This window comes from Anabrus simplex, chromosome 3 (assembly GCF_040414725.1).
Source record: "Anabrus simplex isolate iqAnaSimp1 chromosome 3, ASM4041472v1, whole genome shotgun sequence".
Taxonomy (NCBI): Eukaryota; Metazoa; Arthropoda; class Insecta; order Orthoptera; family Tettigoniidae; genus Anabrus; species Anabrus simplex.
In genome coordinates, this window is record NC_090267.1 from 461,849,837 (window position 1) to 461,870,697 (window position 20,861).

A 20,861-nucleotide genomic window follows, 5' to 3' on the forward strand; every position below is an offset into this window, starting at 1 on the left:
ACCAGTCTTCTTAGCTCAGGTGTAGAGCACTGGTCTTGTAAACCAGGGGTCGTGAATTCAAACCTCACAGAAGGCAAGTGTGTTAATATTTCTTCTGATGATAACTTATTTGTTGATAAGTGCCAGCAACAGACCGGGTCAAGCAGCCTTCTTAGCTCAGTGATAGAGCACTGGTCTTGTAAATAAGGGGTCGTGAGTTCAATCCTCACAGAAGGCACGTGATTTAATATTTGTTGCGATGATAACTGATAAGTTGATAAATGCTTGCAACAGTACGCAGTAACCGGCCTTCTCAGCTCAGCGATAGAGCACTGGTCTCGTAAACCAGGGGTCGTGCGTTGGATCCTCACAGAAGGCAAGCGTTTCAGTACTTCATCTGATGATGAATTTTACAAGATAAATGCTCGCAACAGTCGGAGCTAAGCGACCTTCGTACTCCAGTCATAGAGCACTGGTCTTGGAAACCAGGATTCGTGAGTTCAATCCTCACAGAAGGCACGCGATTTAATATTTCATGAGATGATAACTTATAATTTGATAAATGCTTGCAACAGTAACCCGTAACCAGCCTTCTTAGCTCAGAGGCAGAGCACTGGTCTCGTAAACCAGGGGTAGTGTGTTCAATACTCACAGATGGCAAATGATTCAATACTTCATCTGATGATAACATATTTCTTGATAAATGCCCGCAACTGCTCAAGTTAGAAGGCCTTCTTAGGTCAGTGCTGGGGCACATGTCTTGTAAATAAGGGGTCGTGAGTTCAATCTCCACGAAAGGCAAGTTGTTCTATATTCCACGTGATGATACATTATTAGGTGATAAATGCTTCAAACAGTACAGCGCGATCAGCGTTCTTAGCTCAGTGGTAAGGCACTGGTCCTGTAAACCAGGGGACGTGAGTTTAAACCTCAGAGAAGGTAAGTGTTTAAATATTTCTTCTGATAATAACTTATTTGTTGATAAATACTAGCAAAAGTGCCCGCCAACCAGCCTTCTTAGTTCAGTGGTAAAGCACTGGTCCTGTAAACCAGGGGTCGTGAGTTCAAACATCAGAGAAGGCAAGTGTTTTAATATTTCTTCTGATGATAACTTATTAGTTGATAAATGCTTGCAACAGTGCGCGTTAACCAGCCTTCTTAGCTCAGTGGTAGAGCACTGGTCTTGGAAACCAGGACTCGTGAATTCAATCCTCACAGAAGGCACGCGATTTAATATTTCATGAGATGTTAACTTATAATTTGATAAATGCTTGCAACAGGAACACGTAAACAGCCTTCTTAGCTCAGAGGCAGAGCACTGGTCTCGTAAACCAGGGGTCGTGAGTTCAATCCTCACAGAAGGCACGTGATTTAATATTTCATGAGATGATAACTTATAAGTTGATAAATGCTTGCAACAGTATGCAATAACCAGCCTTCTTAGCTCAGCGGTAGAGCACTGGTCTCGTAAAACAGGGGTCGTGATTCTATCCTCACAGAAGGCCTGCGTTTCAATATTTCATCTGATGATAACATATTTTTTGATAAATGCTCGCAACTGCACGTGTTAGCAGGCATTCTTAGCTCATTGCTGGGGCACATGTATTGTAAATAAGGGGTCGTATGTTCAATCTCCACAGAAGGCAATTTCTTCAATATTTCACGGGATGATAAATTATTAGTTGATAAATGCTTCCGACAGTACTGGTAATCAGCGTTCTTAGCTCAATGGTAGAGCACTGCTCCTGTAAACCAGGGGTCGTGGGTTCAAACCTCACAGAAAGCAAGTGTTTTAATATTTCTTCTGATGATAACTTATCAGTTGATAAATGCTTGCAACAGTGCGCCTTAACAAGCCTACTTAACTCAGAGGCAGAGCACTGGTCTCGTAAACCACGGGTCGTAGTTTCAAACCTCACAGAAGGCAAGTGTTTTAATATTTCTTCTGATGATAACTTATTAGTTGATAAATGCTTGCAACAGTGCGCGTTAACCAGCCTTCTTAGCTCAGTGGTAGAGCACTGGTCTTGTAAACCAGGGGTCGTGAGTTCAATCCTCACAGAAGGCACGTGATTTAATATTTCTTGCGATGATAACTTATAAGTTGATAAATGCTTGCAACAAGTGTGCAGTAACCAGCCTTCTTAGCTCAGTGGTAGAGCACTGGTCCTGTAAACCAGGGGTCGTGATTTCAATCCTCACAGAAGGCACGTGATTTAATATTTCATGCGATGATAACTTATAATTCCATAAATGCTTGCGACAGTAACCCGTAACCAGCCTTCTTAGCTCAGAGGCAGAGCACTCGTGTTGTAAATCAGGGGTCGTGAGTTCAATCCTCAAAAAAGGCGACTGTTTCAATATTTCATGCGATGATAACCTCGAATTTGATAAATGCTACAACAGTATACCGCAACCAGTCTTCTTAGCTCAGGGGTAGAGCACTGGTATTGTAAACCAGGGGTCGTGAGTTCAAATCTCACATAAGGCATCTGTTTTAATATTTCATGTGATGATAACTTAGTATTTGATAAATGCTGCATCATCAAACCGCAACCAGCCTTCTTAGTTCAGAGGCAGCGCACCGGTCTCGTAAACCAGGGGTCGAGGGTTCAAACCTCACAGAAGGCAAGTGTTTTAATATTTCTTCTGATGATAACTTATTTGTTGATAAGTGCCAGCAACAGTCCGGGTCAAGCAGCCTTCTTAGCTCAGTGGTAGAGCGCTGGTCTTGTAAACCGGGGGTCGTGATTTCAATCCTAACAGAAGGCACGTGATTTAATATTTCATGAGATGATAACTTATAAGTTGATAAATGCTTGCAACAGTTCGCAGTAACCAGCCTTCTTAGCTCAGCGGTAGAGCACTGGTCTCGTAAACCAGTGGTCGTGAGTTCAATCCTCACAGAAGGCAAGCGTTTCAATATTTCATCTGATGATAACATATTTTTTGATAAATGCTCGCAACTGCACGTGTTAGCAGGCCTTCTTAGCTCAGTGCTGGGGCACATGTCTTGTAAATAAGAGGTCGTGAGTTCAATCCTCACATAAGGAATCTGATTTAATATTTCATGTGATGATAACTTAGTATTTGATAAATGCTGCATCAGCAAGCCATAACCAGCCTTCTTAGTTCAGAGGCAGAGCACCGGTCTCCTAAACCAGGGGTCGTGGGTTCAAGCCTCACAGATGGCAAGTGTTTTAATATTTCTTATGATAATAGCTTATTTGTTGATAAGTGCCAACAACAGTCCGGGTCAAGCAGACTTCTTAGCTCAGTGGTAGAGCACTGGTCTTGTAAACTAGGGATCGTGAGTTTAATCCTCACATAAGGCATCTGTTTTAATATTTCATGTGATGATAACTTAGTATTTGATAAATGCTGCATCAGCAAGCCATAACCAGCCTTCTTAGTTCAGAGGCAGAGCACCGGTCTCGTAAACCAGGGGTCGTGCGTTCAAACCTCACAGAAGGCAAGTGTTTTAATATTTCTTCTGATGATAACTTATTAGTTGATAAAAGCTTGCAACAGTGCGCGTTAACCAGCTTTCTTAGCTCAGTGATAAAGCACTGGTCTTGTAAACCAGGGGTCGTGGGTTCAAACCTCACAGAAGGCAAGTGTTTCAATATTTCATACGATGATAACTTATTATTTGATAAATGCTTGCAACAGTACGCTGCAACCAGCCTCCTTAGCTCAGCGGTAGATCACTGGTCTCGAAAACCAGGGGTAGTGAGTTCAATCCTCACAGAAGGCACGTGATTTAATATTTCATGCGATGATAACCTCCAATTTGATGAATGCTACAACAGTATACCGCAACCAGTCTTCTTAGCTCAGGTGTAGAGCACTGGTCTTGTAACCAGGGGTCGTGAATTCAAACCTCACAGAAGGCAAGTATGTTAAAATTTCTTCTGATGATAACTTATTTGTTGATAAGTGCCAGCAACAGACCGGGTCAAGCAGCCTTCTTAGGTCAGTGGTAGAGCACTGGTCTTGTAAATAAGGGGTCGTGAGTTCAATCTCCACAGAAGGCAAGTTGTTCAATATTTCACGGGATGATACATTATTAGTTGATAAACGCTTCAAACAGCACAGCGCAATCAGCGTTCTTAGATCAGTGGTAGGGAAGTGGTCTTGTAAACCAGGGGTCGTGAGTTCAATCCGCACAGAAGGCACGTGATTTTATATTGCTTGCGATGATTACTGATAAGTTGATAAATGCTTGCAACAGTGCGCGTTAACCAGACTTCTTAGCTCAGAGGCAGAGCACTGGTCTCGTAAACCAGGGGTCGTGGGTTCAAACCTCACAGACGGCAAGTGTTTTAATATTTCTTCTGATGATAACTTATTAGTTGATAAATGCTTGCAACAGTGCGCGTTAACCAGCCTTCTTAGGTCAGTGGTAGAGCACTGGTCTTGTAAACCAGGTGTCGTGAGTTCAGTCCTCACAGAAGGCACGTGATTTAGTTTTTTCTTGCGATGATAACTGATAAGTTGATAAATGCTTGCAACAGTACGCAGTAACCGGCCTTCTTAGCTCAGCGATAGAGCACTGGTCTCGTAAACCAGGGGTCGTGCGTTGGATCCTCACAGAGGGCAAGCGTTTCAGTACTTCATCTGATGATGAATTTTACAAGATAAATGCTCGCAACAGTCGGAGCTAAGCGACCTTCGTACTCCAGTCATAGAGCACTGGTCTTGGAAACCAGGATTCGTGAGTTCAATCCTCACAGAAGGCACGCGATTTAATATTTCATGAGATGATAACTTATAGTTTGATAAATGCTTGCAACAGTAACCCGTAAACAGCCTTCTTAGCTCAGAGGCAGAGCACTGGTCTCGTAAACCAGGGGTAGTGAGTTCAATACTCACAGATGGCAAATGTTTCAATACTTCATCTGATGATAACGTATTTCTTGATAAATGCTCGCAACTCGTCAAGTTAGAAGGCCTTCTTAGGTCAGTGCTGGGGCACATGTCTTGCAAATAAGGGGTCGTGAGTTCAATCTCCACGAAAGGCAAGTTGTTCAATATTTCACGTGATGATAAATTATTAGGTGATAAATGCTTCAAACAGTACAGCGCAATCAGCGTTCTTAGCTCAGTGGTAAAGCACTGGTCCTGTAAACCAGGGGTCGTGAGTTCAAACATCACAGAAGGCAAGTGTTTTAATATTTCTTCTGATGATAACTTATTAGTTGATAAATGCTTGCAACAGTGCGCGTTAACCAGCCTTCTTAGCTCAGTGGTAGAGCACTGGTCTTGTAAACCAGGGGTCGTGAGTTCAATCTCCACAGAAGGCAAGTTCTAGAATATTTCACGGGATGATAAATTATTAGTTGATAAATGCTTCCGACAGCACTTGTAATTAGCGTTCTTAGCTCAATGGTAGAGCACTGGTCCTGTAAACCAAGGGTCGTGGTTTCAAACCTCACAGAAGGCAAGTGTTTTAATATTTCTTCTGATGATAACTTATAAGTTGATAAATGCTTGCAACAAGTGTGCAGTGACCAGCCTTCTTAGGTCAGTGGTAGAGCACTGGTCCTGTAAACCAGGGGTCGTGAGTTCAAACATCACAGAAGGCAACTGTTTTAATATTTCATACGATGATAACTTATTATTTAATAAATGCTTGCAACAGCGCGCTGTAACCAGCCTCCTTTGCTCAGCGGTAGAGCACTGGGCTCGTAAACCAGGGGTCGAGAGTTCAATCCTCACAGAAGGCACGGGATTTAATATTTCATGCGATGATAACTTATAATTCCATAAATGCTTGCAACAGTAACCCGTAACCAGCCTTCTTTGCTCAGAGGCAGAGCACTCGTGTTGTAAATCAGGGGTCGTAGGTTCAATCCTCACAAAAGGCGAGTGTTACAATATTTCATGCGATGATAACCTCGAATTTGATAAATGCTACAACAGTAAACCGCAACCAGTCTTCTTAGCTCAGGGGTAGAGCACTGGTCTTGTAAACCAGGGGTCGTGAGTTCAAATCTCACGGAAGGCTAGTGTGTTGATATTACTTCTGATGATAACTTATTTGTTGATAAGTGCCAGCAACAGTCCGGGTCAAGCAGCCTTCTTAGCTCAGTGGTAGAGCACTGGTCTTGTAAGCTAGGGATCGTGAGTTCAATCCTCACATAAGGCACCTGTTTTAAAATTTCATGTGATGATAACTTAGTATTTGATAAATGCTGCATCAGCAAGCCGTAACCAGCCTTCTTAGTTCAGAGGCAGAGCACCGGTGTCGTAAACCAGGGGTCGGGGGTTCAAACCTCATAGAAGGCAAGTGTTTTAATATTTCTTCTGATGATAACTTATTAGTTGATAAATGCTTGCAACAGTGCAAGTTAACCAGTTTTCTTAGCTCAGTGGTAAAGCACTGGTCTTGTAAACCAGGGGTCGTGGGTTCAAACCTCACAGAAGGAAAGTGATTTAATATTTCATGCGATGATACCTTATAATTTGATAAATGCTTGCAACGGTTACCCGTAAACAGCCTTCTTGGCTCAGAGGCAGAGCACTGGTCTCGTAAACCAGGGGTCGTGGGTTCAAACCTCACAGAAGGCAAGTGTTTTAATATTTCTTCTGATGATAACTTATTTGTTGATAAGTGCCAGCCACAGTTCGGGTCAAGTAGCCTTCTTATCTCAGTGGTAGAGCACTGGTTTTGTAAGCTAGGGATCGTGAGTTCAATCACCACATAAGGCATCTGTTTTAATATTTCATGTGATGATAACTTAGTATTTGATAAATGCTGCATCAGCAAGCCGTAACCAGCCTTCTTAGTTCAGAGGCAGAGCACTGGTCTCTTAAACCAGGGGTCGTGAGTTCAATCCTCACAGAAGGCACGTTATTTAATATTTCATGCGATGATGACCTCCAATTTGATGAATGCTACAACAGTATACCGCAACCAGTCCTCTTAGCTCAGGGGTAGAGCACCGGTCTTGTAAACCAGGGGTCGTGAATTCAAACATCACAGAAGGCAAGTGTGTTAATATTTCTTCTGATGATAACTTATTTGTTGATAAGTGCCAGCAACAGACCGGGTCAAGCAGCCTTCTTAGCTCAGTGGTAGAGCACTGGTCTTGTAAATAAGGTGTCGTGAGTTCAATCTCCACAGAAGGCAAGTTGTTCAATATTTCACGGGTTGATAAATTATTAGTTTATAAACGCTTCAAACAGGACAGCGCAATCAGCGTTCTTAGATCAGTGGTAGGGAAGTGGTCTTGTAAACCAGGGGTCGTGAGTTCAATCCGCACAGAAGACACGTGATTTTATATTGCTTGCGATGATTACTGATAAGTTGGTAAAAGCTTGCAACAGTGCGCGTTATCCAGCCTTCTTAGCTATGAGGCAGAGCACTGGTCTCGTAAACCAGGGGTCGTGGGTTCAAACCTCACAGAAGGCAAGTGTTTTAATATTTCTTCTGATGATAACTTATTAGTTGATAAATGCTTGCAACAGTGCGCGTTAACCAGCCTTCTTAGCTCAGTGGTGGAGCACTGGTCTTGTAAACCAAGGGTCGTGAGTTCAATCCTCACAGAAAGCACGTGATTTTATATTTCTTGCGATGATAACTGATAAGTTGATAAATGCTTGCAACAGTACGCAGCAACCGGCCTTCTTAGCTCAGCGATAGAGCACTGGTCTCGTAAACCAGGGGTCGTGCGTTGGATCCTCACAGAAGGCAAGCGTTTCAGTACTTCATCTGATGATGAATTTTACAAGATAAATGCTCGCAACAGTCGGAGCTAAGCGACCTTCGTACTACAGTCATAGGGCACTGGTCTTGTAAACCAGGATTCGTGAGTTCAATCCGCACAGAAGGCACGCGATTTAATATTTCATGAGATGATAACTTATAATTCCATAAATGCTTGCAACAGTAACCCGTAACCAGCCTCACAAAAGGCGAGTGTTTCAATATTTCATGCGATGATAACCTCGAATTTGATAAATGCTACAACAGAAAACCGCAACCAGTCTTCTTAGCTCAGTGGTAGAGCACTGGTCTTGTAAACTAGGGATCGTGAGTTCAACCTCACAGAAGGCAAGTGTGTTAATATTTCTTCTGATGATAACTTATTTGTTGATAAGTGCCAGCAACAGACCGGGTCAACCAGCCTTCTTAGCTCAGAGGCAGAGCACTGGTCTCGTAAACCAGGGGTAGTGAGTTCAATACTCACAGATGGCAAATGTTTCAATACTTCATCTGATGATAACATATTTCTTGATAAATGCTCGCAACTGCTCAAGTTAGAAGGCCTTCTTAGGTCAGTGCTGGGGCACATGTCTTGTAAATAAGGGGTCGTGAGTTCAATCTCCACGAAAGGCAAGTTGTTCAATATTTCACGTGATGATAAATTATTAGGTGATTAATGCTTCAAACAGTACAGCGCGATCAGCGTTCTTAGCTCAGTGGTAAAGCACTGGTCCTGTAAACCAGGGGACGTGAGTTTAAACCGCAGAGAAGGTAAGTGTTTTAATATTTCTTCTGATAATAACTTATTTGTTGATAAATACTAGCAAAAGTGCGCGTTAACCAGCCTTCTTAGTTTAGTGGTAAAGCACCGGTCCTGTAAACCAGGGGTCGTGAGTTCAAACATCACAGCAGGCAAGTGTTTTAATATTTCTTCTGATGATAACTTATTAGTTGATAAATGCTTGCAACAGTGCGGGTTAACCAGCCTTCTTAGCTCAGTGGTAGTGCACTGGTCTTGTAAACCAGGGGTCGTGAGTTCAATCCTCACAGAAGGCACGTGATTTAATATTTCATGAGATGATAACTTATAAGTTGATAAATGCTTGCAACAGAATGCAGTAGCCAGCCTTCTTAGCTCAGCGGTAGAGCACTGGTCTCGTAAAACAGGGTTCGTGAGTTCAATCCTCACAGAAGGCCTGAGTTTCAGTATTTCATCTGATGATAACATATTTTTTGATAAATGCTCGCAACTGCACGTGTTAGCAGGCCTTCCTAGCTCAGTGCTGGGGCACATGTATTGTAAATAAGGGGTCGTATGTTCAATCTCCACAGAAGGAAAGTTGTTCAATATTTCACGGGATGATAAATTATTAGTTGATAAATGCTTCAGACAGTACTGGTAATCAGCGTTCTTAGCTCAATGGTAGAGCACTAGTCCTGTAAACCAGGGGTCGTGTGTTCAAACCTCACAGAAAGCAAATGTTTTAATATTTCTTCTGATGATAACTTATTAGTTGATAAATGCTTGCAACAGTGCGCCTTAACCAGCCTTCTTAGCTCAGAGGCTGAGCACTGGTCTCGTAAACCAAGGGTCGTGGGATCACACCTCACAGAAATCAAGTGTTTTAATATTTTTTCTGATGATAACTTATTATTTGATAAATGCTTGCAACAGTGCGCTGTAACCAGCCTCCTTAGCTCAGCGGTAGAGCACTGGGCTCGTAAACCAGGGGTCGTGAGTTCAATCCTCACAGAAGGCACGTGCTTTAATATTTCATGCGATGATAACTTATAATTCCATAAATGCTTGCAACAGTAACCCGTAACCAGCCTTCTTAGCTCAGTGGTAGAGCACTGGTCTTGTAAACTAGGGATCGTGAGTTCAATCCTCACATAAGGCATCTGTTTTAATATTTCATGTGATGATAACTTAGTATTTGATAAATGCTGCATCAGCAAGCCGTAACCAGCCTTCTTCGTTCAGAGGCAGAGCACCGGTCTCGTAAACCAGGGATCGTGGTGTCAAACCTCACAGAAGGCACCTGTTTTAATATTTCATACGATGATAACTTATTTTTTGATAAATGCTTGCAACAGTGTGCTGCAGCCAGCCTTCTTAGCTCAGCGGTAGAGCACTGGTCTCCTAAAACACGGGTCGTGCGTTCAATCCTCACAGAAGGCAGGTTATTTAATATTTAATGCGATGATAACTTATAATTTGATAAATGCTTGCAACAGTAACCCGTAACCAGCCTTCTTAGCTCAGAGGCAGAGCACTCGTGTTGTAAATCAGGGGTCGTGAGTACAATCCTCACGAAAGGCGAGTGTTTCAATATTTCATGCGATGATAACCTCGAATTTGATAAATGCTACAACAGTAAACCGCAATCAGTCTTCTTAGCTCAGGGGTAGAGCACTGGTTTTGTAAACCAGGGTCGTGAGTTCAATACTCACCGATGGCAACTGTTCCAATATTTCATCTGATGATAACATATTTCTTGATAAATGCTCGCAACTGCTTTTGTTAGAAGGCCTTCTTAGCTCAGTGCTGGGGCACATGTCTTGTAAATAAGGGGTCGTGAGTTCAATCTCCACGAAAGGCAAGTTGTTCAATATTTCATGTGATGATAAATTATTAGGTGATAAATGCTTCAAACAGTACAGCGCAATCAGCGTTCTTAGCTCATTGGTAGGGAAGTGGTCTCGTAAACCAGGGGACGTGAGTTTAAACCGCAGAGAAGGTATGTGTTTTAATATTTCTTCTGATAATAACTTATTGGTTGATAAATACTAGCAAAATTGCCCGCCAACCAGCCTTCTTAGTTCAGTGGTAAAGCACTGGTCCTGTAAACCAGGTGTCGTGAGGCAACTGTTTTAATATTTCATACGATGATAACTTATTTTTTGATAAATGCTTGCAACAGTGTGCTGTAACCAGCCTTCTTAGCTCAGCGGTAGAGCACTGGTCTCCTAAAACACGGGTCGTGTGTTCTATCCTTACAGAAGGCAGGTTATTTAATATTTAATGCGATGATAACTTATAATTTGATAAATGCTTGCAACAGTAACCCGTAACCAGCCTTCTTAGCTCAGAGGCAGAGCACTGGTCTCGTAAACCAGGGGTCGTGGGGACAAACCTCTCAGAAGGCAAGTGTTTTAATATTTCTTCTGATGATAACTTATTAGTTGATAAATGCTTGCAACATTGCGCGTTAACCAGCCTTCTTAGCTCAGTGGTAGAGCACTGGTCTTGTATACCAGGTGTCGTGAGTTCAATCCTCACAGAAGGCACGTGATTTAATATTTCATGCGATGATAACTTATAAGTTGATAAATGCTTGCAACAGTATGCAGTAGCCGGCCTTCTTAGCTCAGCGATAGAGCACTGGTCTCGTAAACCAGGGGTCGTGAGTTGGATCCTCACAGAAGGCAAGCGTTTCAGTACTTCATCTGATGATGAATTTTACAAGATAAATGCTCGCAACAGCCGGAGCTAAGCGACCTTCGTACTCCAGTCATAGAGCACTGGACTGGGAAACCAGGATTCGTGAGTTCAATCCTCACAGAAGGCACGTGTTTTAATATATCATCTGATGACTTATTAGTTGATACATGCTTGCAACAATACGCGTCAACAAGCCTTCTTAGCTGAGTGGAGGAGCACTGGTCTTGTAAACCAGGGTCGTGAGTTCAATACTCACCGATGGCAACTGTTCCAATATTTCATCAGATGATAGCATATTACGTGATATATGCTCGCAACTGCACGAGTTAGCACGCCTTCTTAGTGCTGGAACACTGGTCTTGTAAATAAGGGGTCGTGAGTTCAATCTCCACCGAAGGCAAGTTGTTTAATATTTCATGGGATGAAAAATTATTAGTTGATAAATGCTTCAAACAGTGCACCGCAATCAGCGTAAGTGCCAGCAACAGACCGGGTCAAGCAGCCTTCTTAGCTCAGTGGTAGAGCACTGGTCTTGTAAATAAGGGGTCGTGAGTTCAATCTCCACCGAAGGCAAGTTGTTTAATATTTCATGCGATGATAACTTATAAGTTGATAAATGCTTGCAACAGTATGCAGTAACCAGTCTTCTTAGCTCAGCGGTAGAGCACTGGTCTCGTCAGCCAGTGGTCGTGAGTTCAATCCTCACAGAAGGCAAGCGTTTCAATATTTCATCTGATGATAACATATTTTTTGATAAATGCTCGCAACTGCACGTGTTAGCTGGCCTTCTTAGCTCTGTGCTGGGGCACATGTTTTGTAAATAAGGGGTCGTGAGTTCAATCCTCACAGAAGGCACGTGTTTTAACATATCATCTGATGATTTATTAGTTGATACATGCTTGCAACAATACGCGTCAACCAGCCTTCTTAGCTGAGTGGTGGAGCACTGGTCTTGTAAACCAGGGTCGTGAGTTCAATACTCACCGATGGCAACTGTTCCAATATTTCATCAGATGATAGCATATTACTTGATAAATGCTAGCAACTGCACGTGTTAGCACGCCTTCTTAGCTCAGTGCTGGAACACTGGTCTCGTAAACCAGGGGTCGTTGGATCAAACCTCACAGAAAGCAAGTGTCTTAATATTTCTTATGATAATAACTTATTTGTTGATAAGTGGCAGCTACGGTGCGCGTGAACAAGCCTTCTTAGCTCAGTGGTAGAGCACTGGTCTTGTAAACCAGGGGTCGTGAGTTCAATCCTCACAGAAGGCACGTGATTTTATATTTCTTGCGATGATAACTTATAAGTTGATAAATGCTTGCAACAAGCGTGCAGTAACCAGCCTTCTTAGCTCAGTGGTAGAGCACTGGTCCTGTAAACCAGGGGTCGTGAGTTCAAACATCACAGAGGGCAACTGTTTTAATATTTCATACCATGATAACTTATTATTTGATAAATGCTTGCAACAAGGCGCTGTGACCAGCCTCCTAAGCTCAGCGGTAGAGCACTGGGCTCGTAAACCAGGGGTCGTGAGTTCAATCCTCACAGAAGGCACGTGATTTAATATTTCATGCGATGATAACTTATAATTCCATAAATGCTTGCAACAGTAACCCGTAACCAGCCTTCTTAGCTCAGAGGCAGAGCACTCGTGTTGTAAATCAGGGGTCGTGAGTTCAATCCTCACAAAAGGCGAGTGTTTCAATATTTCATGCGATGATAACCTCGAATTTGATAAATGCTACAACAGTAAACCGCAACTTATTAGTTGATAAATGCTTGCAGCAGTGCGCGTTAACCAGCCTTCTTAGCTCAGAGGCAGAGCACTGGTCTCGTAAACCAGGGGTCGTGGGTTCAAACCTCACAGAAGGCAAGTGTTTTAATATTTCTTCTGATGGTAACTTGTTAGTTGATAAATGCTTGCAACAGTGCGCGTTAACCGGCCTTCTTAGCTCAGTGGTAGAACACTGGTCTTGTACACCAGGGGTCGTGGGTTCAAACCTCACTGAAGGCAAGTGATTTAATATTTCTTCTGATGATAACTTATTAGTTGATAAATGCTTGCAACAGTGCGCGTTAACCAGCCTTCTTAGTTCAGTGGTAGAGCGCTGGTCTTGTAAACAAGGGGTCGTCAGTTCAATCCTCACAGAAGGCACCTGATTAATATTTCTTGCGATGATAACTTATAAGTTGTTAAAAGCTTGCAACAAGTATGCAGTAACCAGACTTCTTAGCTCAGTGGTAGAGCACTGGTCCTGTAAACCAGGGGTCGTGAGTTCAAACATCACAGAAGGCAACTGTTTTAATATTTCAAACGATGATAACTTATCACTTGATAAATGCTTGCAACAGTACGCCGCAACCAGCCTCCTCAGCTCAGCGGTAGAGCACTGGTCTCGTAAACCAGGGGTCGTGAGTTCAATCCTCACAGAAGGCACGTGATTTAATATTTCATGCGATGATAACTTATAATTCCATAAACGCTTGCAACAGTAACCCGTAACCAGCCTTCTTAGCTCGGAGCAGAGCACTCGTGTGGTAAATCAGGGGTCGTGAGTTCAATCGTCACAAAAGGCGAGTGTTGCGGTATTTCATGCGATGATAACCTCGAATTTGATAAATGCTACAACAATGAACCGCAACCAGTCTTCTTAGCTCAGGGGTAGAGCACTGGTTTTGTAAACCGGGGGTCGTGAGTTCAAACCTCACAGAAGGCTAGTGTGTTAATATATCTTCTGATGATAACTTATTTGTTGATAAGTGCCAGCAACAGTCCGGGTCAAGCAGCCTTCTTAGGCCAGTGGTAGAGCACTGGTCTTGTAAACCGGAGGTCGTGATTTCAATCCTCACAGAAGGCACGTGATTCAATATTTCTTGCGATGATAACCTGCAATTTTATAAATGCTACTACAGCAAACCGCAACCAGTCTTCTTAGCTCAGTGGTAGGGAAGTGGTCTCGTAAACCAGGGGACGTGAGTTGAAACCTCAGAGAAGTTAAGTGTTTTAATATTTCTTCTGATAATAACTCATTTGTTGATAAATACCAGCAAAAGTGCCCGCCAAGCAGCCTTCTTAGTTCCGTGGTAGAGCACTGGTCCTGTAAACCAGGGGTCGTGAGTTCAAACATCACAGAAGGCAACTGTTTTAATATTTCATACGATGATAACCTATTATTTGATAAATGCTTGCAACAGTACGCTGCAACCAGCCTCCTTAGCTCAGCGGTAGAGCACTGGTCTCGTAAACCAAGGGTCGTGAGTTCAATCCTCACAGAAGGCACGTGATTTAATATTTCATGCGATGATAACTGATAAGTTGATAAATGCTTGCAACAGTGCGCGTTAACCAGCCTTCTTAGCTCAGAGGCAGAGCACTGGTCTCGTAAACCACGGGTCGTGGGTTCAACCTCACAGAAGGCAAGTGTTTTAATATTTCTTCTGATGATAACTTATTAGTTGATAAATGCTTGCAACAGTGCGCGTTAACCAGCCTTCTTAGCTCAGTGGTAGAGCACTGGTCTTGTAAACCAGGGGTCGTGAGTGCAATCCTCACAGAAGGCACGTGATTTAATATTTCTTGCGATGATAACTGATAAGTTGATAAATGCTTGCAACAGTAATCCGTAACCAGCCTTCTTAGCTCAGAGGCAGAGCACTGGTCTCGTAAACCAGGGGTAGTGAGTTCAATACTCACAGATGGCAAATGTTTCAATATATCAGCTGATGATAACATATTTCTTGATAAATGCTCGCAACTGCTCATGTTAGAAGGCCTTGTTCGGTCAGTGCTGGGGCACATGTCTTGTAAATAAGGGTTCGTGAGTTCAATTTCCACGAAAGGCAAGTTGTGCAATATTTCACGTGATGATAAATTATTAGTTGATAAATGCTTCAAACAGTACTGGTAATCAGCGTTCTTAGCTCAATGGTAGAGCACTGGTCCTGTAAACCCGGGGTCGCGTGTTCAAACCTCACAGAAAGCAAGTGTTTTAATATTTCTTCTGATGATAACTTATTAGTTGATAAATGCTTGCAACAGTGCGCGTTAACCAGCCTTCTTATCTCAGAGGCAAGGCACTGGTCTCGTAAAGCAGGGGTCGTGGGTTCAAACCTCACAGAAGGCAAGTGTTTTAATATTTCTTCTGATGATAACTTGTTAGTTGATAAATGCTTGCAACAGTGCGCGTTAACCGGCCTTCTTAGCTCAGTGGTAGAACACTGGTCTTGTACACCAGGGGTCGTGGGTTCAAACCTCACTGAAGGCAAGTGATTTAATATTTCTTCTGATGATAACTTATTAGTTGATAAATGCTTGCAACAGTGCGCGTTAGCCAGCCTTCTTAGTTCAGTGGTAGAGCGCTGGTCTTGTAAACAAGGGGTCGTCAGTTCAATCCTCACAGAAGGCACGTGATTAATATTTCTTGCGATGATAACTTATAAGTTGTTAAAAGCTTGCAACAAGTATACAGTAACCAGACTTCTTAGCTCAGTGGTAGAGCACTGGTCCTGTAAACCAGGGGTCGTGAGTTCAAACATCACAGAAGGCAACTGTTTTAATATTTAATACGATGATAACTTATCATTTGATAAATGCTTGCAACAGTACGCCGCAACCAGCCTCCTCAGCTCAGCGGTAGAGCACTGGTCTCGTAAACCAGGGGTCGTGAGTTCAATCCTCACAGAAGGCACGTGATTTAATATTTCATGCGATGATAACTTATAATTCCATAAACGCTTGCAACAGTAACCCGTAACCAGCCTTCTTAGCTCAGAGCAGAGCACTCGTGTGGTAAATCAGGGGTCGTGAGTTCAATCGTCACAAAAGGCGAGTGTTGCGATATTTCATGCGATGATAACCTCGAATTTGATAAATGCTACAACAATGAACCGCAACTAGTCTTATTAGCTCAGGGGTAGAGCACTGGTTTTGTAAACCGGGGGTCGTGAGTTCAAACCTCACAGAAGGCTAGTGTGTTAATATATCTTCTGATGATAACTTATTTGTTGATAAGTGCCAGCAACAGTCTGGGGCAAGCAGCCTTCTTAGCTCAGTGGTAGAGCACTGGTCTTGTAAACTAGGGATCGTGAGTTCAATCCTCACATGAGGCATCTGTTTTTATATTTCATGTGATGATAACTTAGTATTTGATAAATGCTGATTCAGCAAGCCATAACCAGCCTTCTTAGCTCAGAGGCAGAGCACTGGTCTCGTAAACCAGGGGTCGTGGGTTCAAACCTCACAGAAGGCAAGTGTTTTAATATTTCTTCGGATGATAACTTATTAGTTGATAAATGCTTGCAACAGTGCGCGTTAACCAGCCTTCTTAGCTCGGAGGCAGAGCACTGGTTTCGTAAACCAGGGTTAGTGAGTTCAATACTCACAGATGGCAAATGTTTCAATACTTCATCTGATGATAACATATTTCTTGATAAATGCTCACAACTGCTCAAGTTAGAAGGCCTTCTTAGGTCAGTGCTGGGGCACATGTCTTGTAAATAAGGGGTCGTGAGTTCAATCTCCACGAAAGGCAAGTTGTTCAATGTTTCACTTGATGATAAATTATTGGGTGAAAAATGCTTCAAACAGTACAGCGCAATCAGCGTTCTTAGCTCAGTGGTAAAGCACTGGTCCTGTAAACCAGGGGTCGTGAGTTCAAACATCACAGAAGGCAAGTGTTTTAATATTTCTTCTGATGATAACTTATTAGTTGATAAATACTAGCAAAAGTGCCCGCCAACCAGCCTTCTTAGTTCAGTGGTAAAGCACTGGTCCTGTAAACCAGGGGTCGTGAGTTCAAACATCACAGAAGGCAAGTGTTTTAATATTTCTTCTGATGATAACTTATTAGTTGATAAATGCTTGCAACAGTAGGCAGTAGCCAGCCTTCTTAGCTCAGCGATAGGGCACTGGTCACGTAATCCAGGGGTCGTGAGTTGGATCCTCACAGAAGGCAAGCGTTTCAGTACTTTACCTGATGATGAATTTTACAAGATAAATGCTCGCAACAGTCGGAGCTAAGCGACCTTCGAACTGCAGTCATAGAGCACTGGACTTGAAACCAGGATTCGTGAGTTCAATCCTCACAGAAGGCACGTGTTTTAACATATCATCAGATGACTTATTAGTTGATACATGCTTGCAACAATACGCGTCAACCAGCCTTCTTAGCTGAGTGGTGGAGGACTGGTCTTGTAAACCAGGGTCGAGAGTTCAATACTCACCGATGGCAACTATTCCAATATTTCATCAGATGATAGCATATTACTTGATAAATGCTAGCAACTGCACGTGTTAGCACGCCTTCTTAGCTCAGTGCTGGAACACTGGTCTTGTAAACCAGGGGTTGTGGGTTCAAACCTCACAGAAGGCAAGTGATTTAATATTTCTTCTGATGATAACTTATTAGTTGATAAATGCTTGCAACAGTGCGCGTTAACCAGCCTTCTTAGTTCAGTGGTAGAGCACTGGTCTCGTAAACCAGGGGTCGTTGGATCAAACCTCACAGAATACATTGATTTAATATTTCATCTGATGATAACTTATTAGTTGATAAATGCTTGCAACAGTGGGCGTTAACCAGCCTTCTTTTCTCAGTGGTAGAGCACTGGTCTTGTAAACCAGGGGTCGTAAGTTCAATCCTCACAGAAGGCACGTGATTTTATATTTCATGAGATGATAACTTATAATTTGATAAAAGCTTGCAACAGTATGCAGTAACCACCCTTCCTAGCTCAGCGATAGCGCACCAGTCTCGTAAACCAGGGGTCGTGGGTTCAAACCTCACAGAATACATTGATTTAATATTTCTTCTGATGATAACTTATTAGTTGATAAATGCTTGCAACAGTGGGCGTTAACCAGCCTTCTTTTCTCAGTGGTAGAGCACTGGTCTTGTAAACCTGGGGTCGTGAGTTCAATCCTCAGAGAAGGCACGTGATTTAATATTTCATGAGATGATAACTTATAAGTTGATAAATACTTGCAACAGTACGCAGTAACCAGCCTTCTTAGCTCAGCGGTAGAGCACTGGTCTCGTAAACCAGGGGTCGTGAGTTCAATCCTCACAGAAGGCATGCGTTTCAATATTTCATCTGATGATAACATATTTTTTGATAAATGCTCGCAACTGCACGTGTTAGCAGGCCTTCTTAGCTCAGTGCTGGGGCACATGTCTTGTAAATAAGGGGTCGTGAGTTCAATCCTCACATAAGGCATCTGTTTTAATATTTCATGTGATGATAACTCAGTATTTGATAAATGCTGCATCAGCAAGCCATAACCAGCCTTCTTAGTTCAGAGGCAGAGCACCGGTCTCCTAAACCAGGGGTCGTGGGTTCAAGCCTCACAGATTGCAAGCGTTTCAATATTTCATCTGATGATAACATATTTCTTGATAAATGCTCGCAACTGCGCAAGTTAGAAGGCCTTCTTAGGTCAGTGCTGGGGCACATGTCTTGCAAATAAGGGGTCATCATCATCATCATCATCATCTGTTTACCCTCCAGGGTCGGTTTTTCCCTCGGACTTAGCGAGGGATCCCACCTCTACCGCCTCAAGGGCAGTGTCCTGGAGCTTCAGACTCTTGGTCGGGGGATACAACTGGGGAGTATGACCAGTACATCGCCCAGGCGGCCTCACCTGCTATGCTGAACAGGGGCCTTGTGGAGGGATGGGAAGATTGGAAGGGATAGGCAAGGAAGAGGGAAGGAAGCGGCCGTGGCCTTAAGTTAGGTACCATCCCGGCATTTGCCTGGAGGAGAAGTGGGAAACCACGGAAAACTACTTCCAGGATGGCTGAGGAGGGAATCGAACCCACCTCTACTCAGTTGACCTCCCGAGGCTGAGTGGACCCCGTTCCAGCCCTCGTACCACTTTTCAAATTTCGTGGCAGAGCCGGGAATCGAACCCGGACCTCCGGGGGTGGCAGCTAATCACGCTAACCACTACACCACAGAGGCGGACAAATAAGGGGTCGTGAGTTCAATCTCCACGAAAGGCAAGTTGTTCAATATTTCACGTGATGATAAATTATTAGGTGATAAATGCTTCAAACAGTACAGCGCAATCAGCGTTCTTAGCTCAGTGGTAAAGCACTGGTCTCGTAAACCAGGGGTCGTGGGTTCAAACCTCACAGAAGGCAAGTGTTTTAATATTTCTTCTGATGATAACTTATTAGTTGATAAATGCTTGCAACAGTGCGCGTTAACCAGCCTTCTTAACTCAGTGGTAGAGCACTGGTCTTGTAAACCAGGGGTCGTGAGTTCAATCCTCACAGAAGGCACGTGATTTAATATTTCTTGCGATGATAACTTATAAGTTGATAAATGCTTGCAACAAGTGTGCAGGAACCAGCCTTCTTAGCTCAGTGGTAGAGCACTGGTCCTGTAAACCAGGGGTCGTGAGTTCAAACATCACAGAAGCCAACTGTTTTAATATTTCATACGATGATAACTTATTATTTGATAAATGCTTGCAACAGTACGCTGTATCCAGCCTCCTTAGCTCAGCGGTAGAGCACTGGGCTCGTAACCCAGGGGTCGTGAGTTCAATCCTCACAGAAGGCACGTGATTTAATATTTCATGCGATGATAACTTATAATTCCATAAATGCTTGCAACAGTAACCCGTAACCAGCCTTCTTAGCTCAGAGCAGAGCACTCGTGTGGTAAATCAGGGGTCGTGAGTTCAATCGTCACAAAAGGCGAGTGTTGCGATATTTCATGCGATGATAACCTCGAATTTGATAAATGCTACAACAATGAACCGCAACCAGTCTTCTTAGCTCAGGGGTAGAGCACTGGTTTTGTAAACCGGGGGTCGTGAGTTCAAACCTCACAGAAGGCTAGTGTGTTAATATATCTTCTGATGATAACTTATTTGTTGATAAGTGCCAGCAACAGTCCGGGTCAAGCAGCCTTCTTAGCTCAGTGGTAGAGCACTGGTCTTGTAAACTAGGGATCGTGAGTTCAATCCTCACATAAGGCATCTGTTTTTATATTTCATGTGATGATAACTTAGTATTTGATAAATGCTGATTCAGCAAGCCATAACCAGCCTTCTTAGCTCAGAGGCAGAGCACTGGTATCGTAAACCAGGGGTCGTGGGTTCAAACCTCACAGAAGGCAAGTGTTTTAATATTTCTTCGGATGATAACTTATTAGTTGATAAATGCTTGCAACAGTGCGCGTTAACCAGCCTTCTTAGCTCAGAGGCAGAGCACTAGTTTCGAAAACCAGGGTTAGTGAGTTCAATACTCACAGATAGCAAATGTTTCAATACTTCATCTGATGATAACATATTTCTTGATAAATGCTCACAACTGCTCAAGTTAGAAGGCCTTCTTAGGTCAGTGCTGGGGCACATGTCTTGTAAATAAGGGGTCGTGAGGTCAATCTCCACGAAAGGCAAGTTGTTCAATATTTCACTTGATGATAAATTATTGGGTGATAAATGCTTCAAACAGTACAGCGCAATCAGCGTTCTTAGCTCAGTGGTAAAGCACTGGTCCTGTAAACCAGGGGTCGTGAGTTCAAACATCACAGAAGGCAAGTGTTTTAATATTTCTTCTGATGATAACTTATTAGTTGATAAATACTAGCAAAAGTGCCCGCCAACCAGCCTTCTTAGTTCAGTGGTAAAGCACTGGTCCTGTAAACCAGGGGTCGTGAGTTCAAACATCACAGAAGGCAAGTGTTTTAATATTTCTTCTGATGATAACTTAT

General features: G+C 43.0%; 45 non-coding genes across 45 annotated transcripts; all 45 read left to right on the top strand.

Moving 5' to 3' along the window:
* The first annotated feature begins 145 nt into the window (after window positions 1-145).
* TRNAT-UGU (transfer RNA threonine (anticodon UGU)) lies at window positions 146-217 on the top strand. The gene has a single exon. It is a non-coding gene; the product is annotated as a tRNA-Thr (tRNA).
* Window positions 218-1,131: 914 nt separating this feature from the next.
* On the top strand, window positions 1,132-1,203 carry TRNAP-UGG (transfer RNA threonine (anticodon CGU)). The gene has a single exon. It is a non-coding gene; the product is annotated as a tRNA-Pro (tRNA).
* Window positions 1,204-1,272: 69 nt separating this feature from the next.
* Window positions 1,273-1,344, top strand: TRNAT-CGU (transfer RNA threonine (anticodon CGU)). Its single transcript has one exon. It is a non-coding gene; the product is annotated as a tRNA-Thr (tRNA).
* Window positions 1,345-1,975: 631 nt separating this feature from the next.
* Window positions 1,976-2,047, top strand: TRNAT-UGU (transfer RNA threonine (anticodon UGU)). Its single transcript has one exon. It is a non-coding gene; the product is annotated as a tRNA-Thr (tRNA).
* A 70-nt stretch (window positions 2,048-2,117) lies between these two features.
* Window positions 2,118-2,189, top strand: TRNAT-UGU (transfer RNA threonine (anticodon UGU)). Its single transcript has one exon. It is a non-coding gene; the product is annotated as a tRNA-Thr (tRNA).
* Window positions 2,190-2,679: 490 nt separating this feature from the next.
* On the top strand, window positions 2,680-2,751 carry TRNAT-UGU (transfer RNA threonine (anticodon UGU)). The gene has a single exon. It is a non-coding gene; the product is annotated as a tRNA-Thr (tRNA).
* A 69-nt stretch (window positions 2,752-2,820) lies between these two features.
* On the top strand, window positions 2,821-2,892 carry TRNAT-CGU (transfer RNA threonine (anticodon CGU)). Its single transcript has one exon. It is a non-coding gene; the product is annotated as a tRNA-Thr (tRNA).
* Window positions 2,893-3,523: 631 nt separating this feature from the next.
* On the top strand, window positions 3,524-3,595 carry TRNAT-UGU (transfer RNA threonine (anticodon UGU)). Its single transcript has one exon. It is a non-coding gene; the product is annotated as a tRNA-Thr (tRNA).
* A 914-nt stretch (window positions 3,596-4,509) lies between these two features.
* TRNAT-CGU (transfer RNA threonine (anticodon CGU)) lies at window positions 4,510-4,581 on the top strand. The gene has a single exon. It is a non-coding gene; the product is annotated as a tRNA-Thr (tRNA).
* A 209-nt stretch (window positions 4,582-4,790) lies between these two features.
* Window positions 4,791-4,862, top strand: TRNAT-CGU (transfer RNA threonine (anticodon CGU)). Its single transcript has one exon. It is a non-coding gene; the product is annotated as a tRNA-Thr (tRNA).
* A 351-nt stretch (window positions 4,863-5,213) lies between these two features.
* TRNAT-UGU (transfer RNA threonine (anticodon UGU)) lies at window positions 5,214-5,285 on the top strand. The gene has a single exon. It is a non-coding gene; the product is annotated as a tRNA-Thr (tRNA).
* A 632-nt stretch (window positions 5,286-5,917) lies between these two features.
* TRNAT-UGU (transfer RNA threonine (anticodon UGU)) lies at window positions 5,918-5,989 on the top strand. Its single transcript has one exon. It is a non-coding gene; the product is annotated as a tRNA-Thr (tRNA).
* A 69-nt stretch (window positions 5,990-6,058) lies between these two features.
* Window positions 6,059-6,130, top strand: TRNAT-UGU (transfer RNA threonine (anticodon CGU)). The gene has a single exon. It is a non-coding gene; the product is annotated as a tRNA-Thr (tRNA).
* A 350-nt stretch (window positions 6,131-6,480) lies between these two features.
* TRNAT-CGU (transfer RNA threonine (anticodon CGU)) lies at window positions 6,481-6,552 on the top strand. The gene has a single exon. It is a non-coding gene; the product is annotated as a tRNA-Thr (tRNA).
* A 913-nt stretch (window positions 6,553-7,465) lies between these two features.
* Window positions 7,466-7,537, top strand: TRNAT-UGU (transfer RNA threonine (anticodon UGU)). Its single transcript has one exon. It is a non-coding gene; the product is annotated as a tRNA-Thr (tRNA).
* Window positions 7,538-7,606: 69 nt separating this feature from the next.
* Window positions 7,607-7,678, top strand: TRNAT-CGU (transfer RNA threonine (anticodon CGU)). The gene has a single exon. It is a non-coding gene; the product is annotated as a tRNA-Thr (tRNA).
* A 432-nt stretch (window positions 7,679-8,110) lies between these two features.
* TRNAT-CGU (transfer RNA threonine (anticodon CGU)) lies at window positions 8,111-8,182 on the top strand. The gene has a single exon. It is a non-coding gene; the product is annotated as a tRNA-Thr (tRNA).
* A 492-nt stretch (window positions 8,183-8,674) lies between these two features.
* Window positions 8,675-8,746, top strand: TRNAT-UGU (transfer RNA threonine (anticodon UGU)). The gene has a single exon. It is a non-coding gene; the product is annotated as a tRNA-Thr (tRNA).
* Window positions 8,747-8,815: 69 nt separating this feature from the next.
* Window positions 8,816-8,887, top strand: TRNAT-CGU (transfer RNA threonine (anticodon CGU)). Its single transcript has one exon. It is a non-coding gene; the product is annotated as a tRNA-Thr (tRNA).
* A 491-nt stretch (window positions 8,888-9,378) lies between these two features.
* On the top strand, window positions 9,379-9,450 carry TRNAT-CGU (transfer RNA threonine (anticodon UGU)). Its single transcript has one exon. It is a non-coding gene; the product is annotated as a tRNA-Thr (tRNA).
* A 69-nt stretch (window positions 9,451-9,519) lies between these two features.
* On the top strand, window positions 9,520-9,591 carry TRNAT-UGU (transfer RNA threonine (anticodon UGU)). Its single transcript has one exon. It is a non-coding gene; the product is annotated as a tRNA-Thr (tRNA).
* Window positions 9,592-10,909: 1,318 nt separating this feature from the next.
* On the top strand, window positions 10,910-10,981 carry TRNAT-UGU (transfer RNA threonine (anticodon CGU)). Its single transcript has one exon. It is a non-coding gene; the product is annotated as a tRNA-Thr (tRNA).
* A 69-nt stretch (window positions 10,982-11,050) lies between these two features.
* TRNAT-CGU (transfer RNA threonine (anticodon CGU)) lies at window positions 11,051-11,122 on the top strand. Its single transcript has one exon. It is a non-coding gene; the product is annotated as a tRNA-Thr (tRNA).
* A 655-nt stretch (window positions 11,123-11,777) lies between these two features.
* TRNAT-CGU (transfer RNA threonine (anticodon CGU)) lies at window positions 11,778-11,849 on the top strand. Its single transcript has one exon. It is a non-coding gene; the product is annotated as a tRNA-Thr (tRNA).
* A 488-nt stretch (window positions 11,850-12,337) lies between these two features.
* Window positions 12,338-12,409, top strand: TRNAT-UGU (transfer RNA threonine (anticodon UGU)). The gene has a single exon. It is a non-coding gene; the product is annotated as a tRNA-Thr (tRNA).
* A 70-nt stretch (window positions 12,410-12,479) lies between these two features.
* Window positions 12,480-12,551, top strand: TRNAT-UGU (transfer RNA threonine (anticodon UGU)). The gene has a single exon. It is a non-coding gene; the product is annotated as a tRNA-Thr (tRNA).
* A 69-nt stretch (window positions 12,552-12,620) lies between these two features.
* TRNAT-CGU (transfer RNA threonine (anticodon CGU)) lies at window positions 12,621-12,692 on the top strand. The gene has a single exon. It is a non-coding gene; the product is annotated as a tRNA-Thr (tRNA).
* Window positions 12,693-12,939: 247 nt separating this feature from the next.
* On the top strand, window positions 12,940-13,011 carry TRNAT-CGU (transfer RNA threonine (anticodon UGU)). The gene has a single exon. It is a non-coding gene; the product is annotated as a tRNA-Thr (tRNA).
* A 69-nt stretch (window positions 13,012-13,080) lies between these two features.
* On the top strand, window positions 13,081-13,152 carry TRNAT-UGU (transfer RNA threonine (anticodon CGU)). The gene has a single exon. It is a non-coding gene; the product is annotated as a tRNA-Thr (tRNA).
* A 351-nt stretch (window positions 13,153-13,503) lies between these two features.
* Window positions 13,504-13,575, top strand: TRNAT-CGU (transfer RNA threonine (anticodon CGU)). Its single transcript has one exon. It is a non-coding gene; the product is annotated as a tRNA-Thr (tRNA).
* Window positions 13,576-13,783: 208 nt separating this feature from the next.
* TRNAT-UGU (transfer RNA threonine (anticodon UGU)) lies at window positions 13,784-13,855 on the top strand. Its single transcript has one exon. It is a non-coding gene; the product is annotated as a tRNA-Thr (tRNA).
* A 491-nt stretch (window positions 13,856-14,346) lies between these two features.
* Window positions 14,347-14,418, top strand: TRNAT-CGU (transfer RNA threonine (anticodon UGU)). The gene has a single exon. It is a non-coding gene; the product is annotated as a tRNA-Thr (tRNA).
* Window positions 14,419-14,627: 209 nt separating this feature from the next.
* Window positions 14,628-14,699, top strand: TRNAT-UGU (transfer RNA threonine (anticodon UGU)). The gene has a single exon. It is a non-coding gene; the product is annotated as a tRNA-Thr (tRNA).
* A 69-nt stretch (window positions 14,700-14,768) lies between these two features.
* On the top strand, window positions 14,769-14,840 carry TRNAT-CGU (transfer RNA threonine (anticodon CGU)). The gene has a single exon. It is a non-coding gene; the product is annotated as a tRNA-Thr (tRNA).
* A 491-nt stretch (window positions 14,841-15,331) lies between these two features.
* On the top strand, window positions 15,332-15,403 carry TRNAT-UGU (transfer RNA threonine (anticodon UGU)). The gene has a single exon. It is a non-coding gene; the product is annotated as a tRNA-Thr (tRNA).
* Window positions 15,404-15,754: 351 nt separating this feature from the next.
* TRNAT-CGU (transfer RNA threonine (anticodon CGU)) lies at window positions 15,755-15,826 on the top strand. Its single transcript has one exon. It is a non-coding gene; the product is annotated as a tRNA-Thr (tRNA).
* Window positions 15,827-16,175: 349 nt separating this feature from the next.
* On the top strand, window positions 16,176-16,247 carry TRNAT-UGU (transfer RNA threonine (anticodon UGU)). Its single transcript has one exon. It is a non-coding gene; the product is annotated as a tRNA-Thr (tRNA).
* Window positions 16,248-16,315: 68 nt separating this feature from the next.
* Window positions 16,316-16,387, top strand: TRNAT-CGU (transfer RNA threonine (anticodon CGU)). Its single transcript has one exon. It is a non-coding gene; the product is annotated as a tRNA-Thr (tRNA).
* Window positions 16,388-18,140: 1,753 nt separating this feature from the next.
* TRNAT-CGU (transfer RNA threonine (anticodon CGU)) lies at window positions 18,141-18,212 on the top strand. Its single transcript has one exon. It is a non-coding gene; the product is annotated as a tRNA-Thr (tRNA).
* Window positions 18,213-19,207: 995 nt separating this feature from the next.
* Window positions 19,208-19,279, top strand: TRNAT-CGU (transfer RNA threonine (anticodon CGU)). Its single transcript has one exon. It is a non-coding gene; the product is annotated as a tRNA-Thr (tRNA).
* Window positions 19,280-19,348: 69 nt separating this feature from the next.
* On the top strand, window positions 19,349-19,420 carry TRNAT-UGU (transfer RNA threonine (anticodon UGU)). The gene has a single exon. It is a non-coding gene; the product is annotated as a tRNA-Thr (tRNA).
* Window positions 19,421-19,631: 211 nt separating this feature from the next.
* On the top strand, window positions 19,632-19,703 carry TRNAT-CGU (transfer RNA threonine (anticodon CGU)). The gene has a single exon. It is a non-coding gene; the product is annotated as a tRNA-Thr (tRNA).
* Window positions 19,704-19,911: 208 nt separating this feature from the next.
* On the top strand, window positions 19,912-19,983 carry TRNAT-UGU (transfer RNA threonine (anticodon UGU)). Its single transcript has one exon. It is a non-coding gene; the product is annotated as a tRNA-Thr (tRNA).
* A 69-nt stretch (window positions 19,984-20,052) lies between these two features.
* On the top strand, window positions 20,053-20,124 carry TRNAT-UGU (transfer RNA threonine (anticodon UGU)). The gene has a single exon. It is a non-coding gene; the product is annotated as a tRNA-Thr (tRNA).
* Window positions 20,125-20,192: 68 nt separating this feature from the next.
* On the top strand, window positions 20,193-20,264 carry TRNAT-CGU (transfer RNA threonine (anticodon CGU)). Its single transcript has one exon. It is a non-coding gene; the product is annotated as a tRNA-Thr (tRNA).
* Window positions 20,265-20,861: the final 597 nt, after the last annotated feature.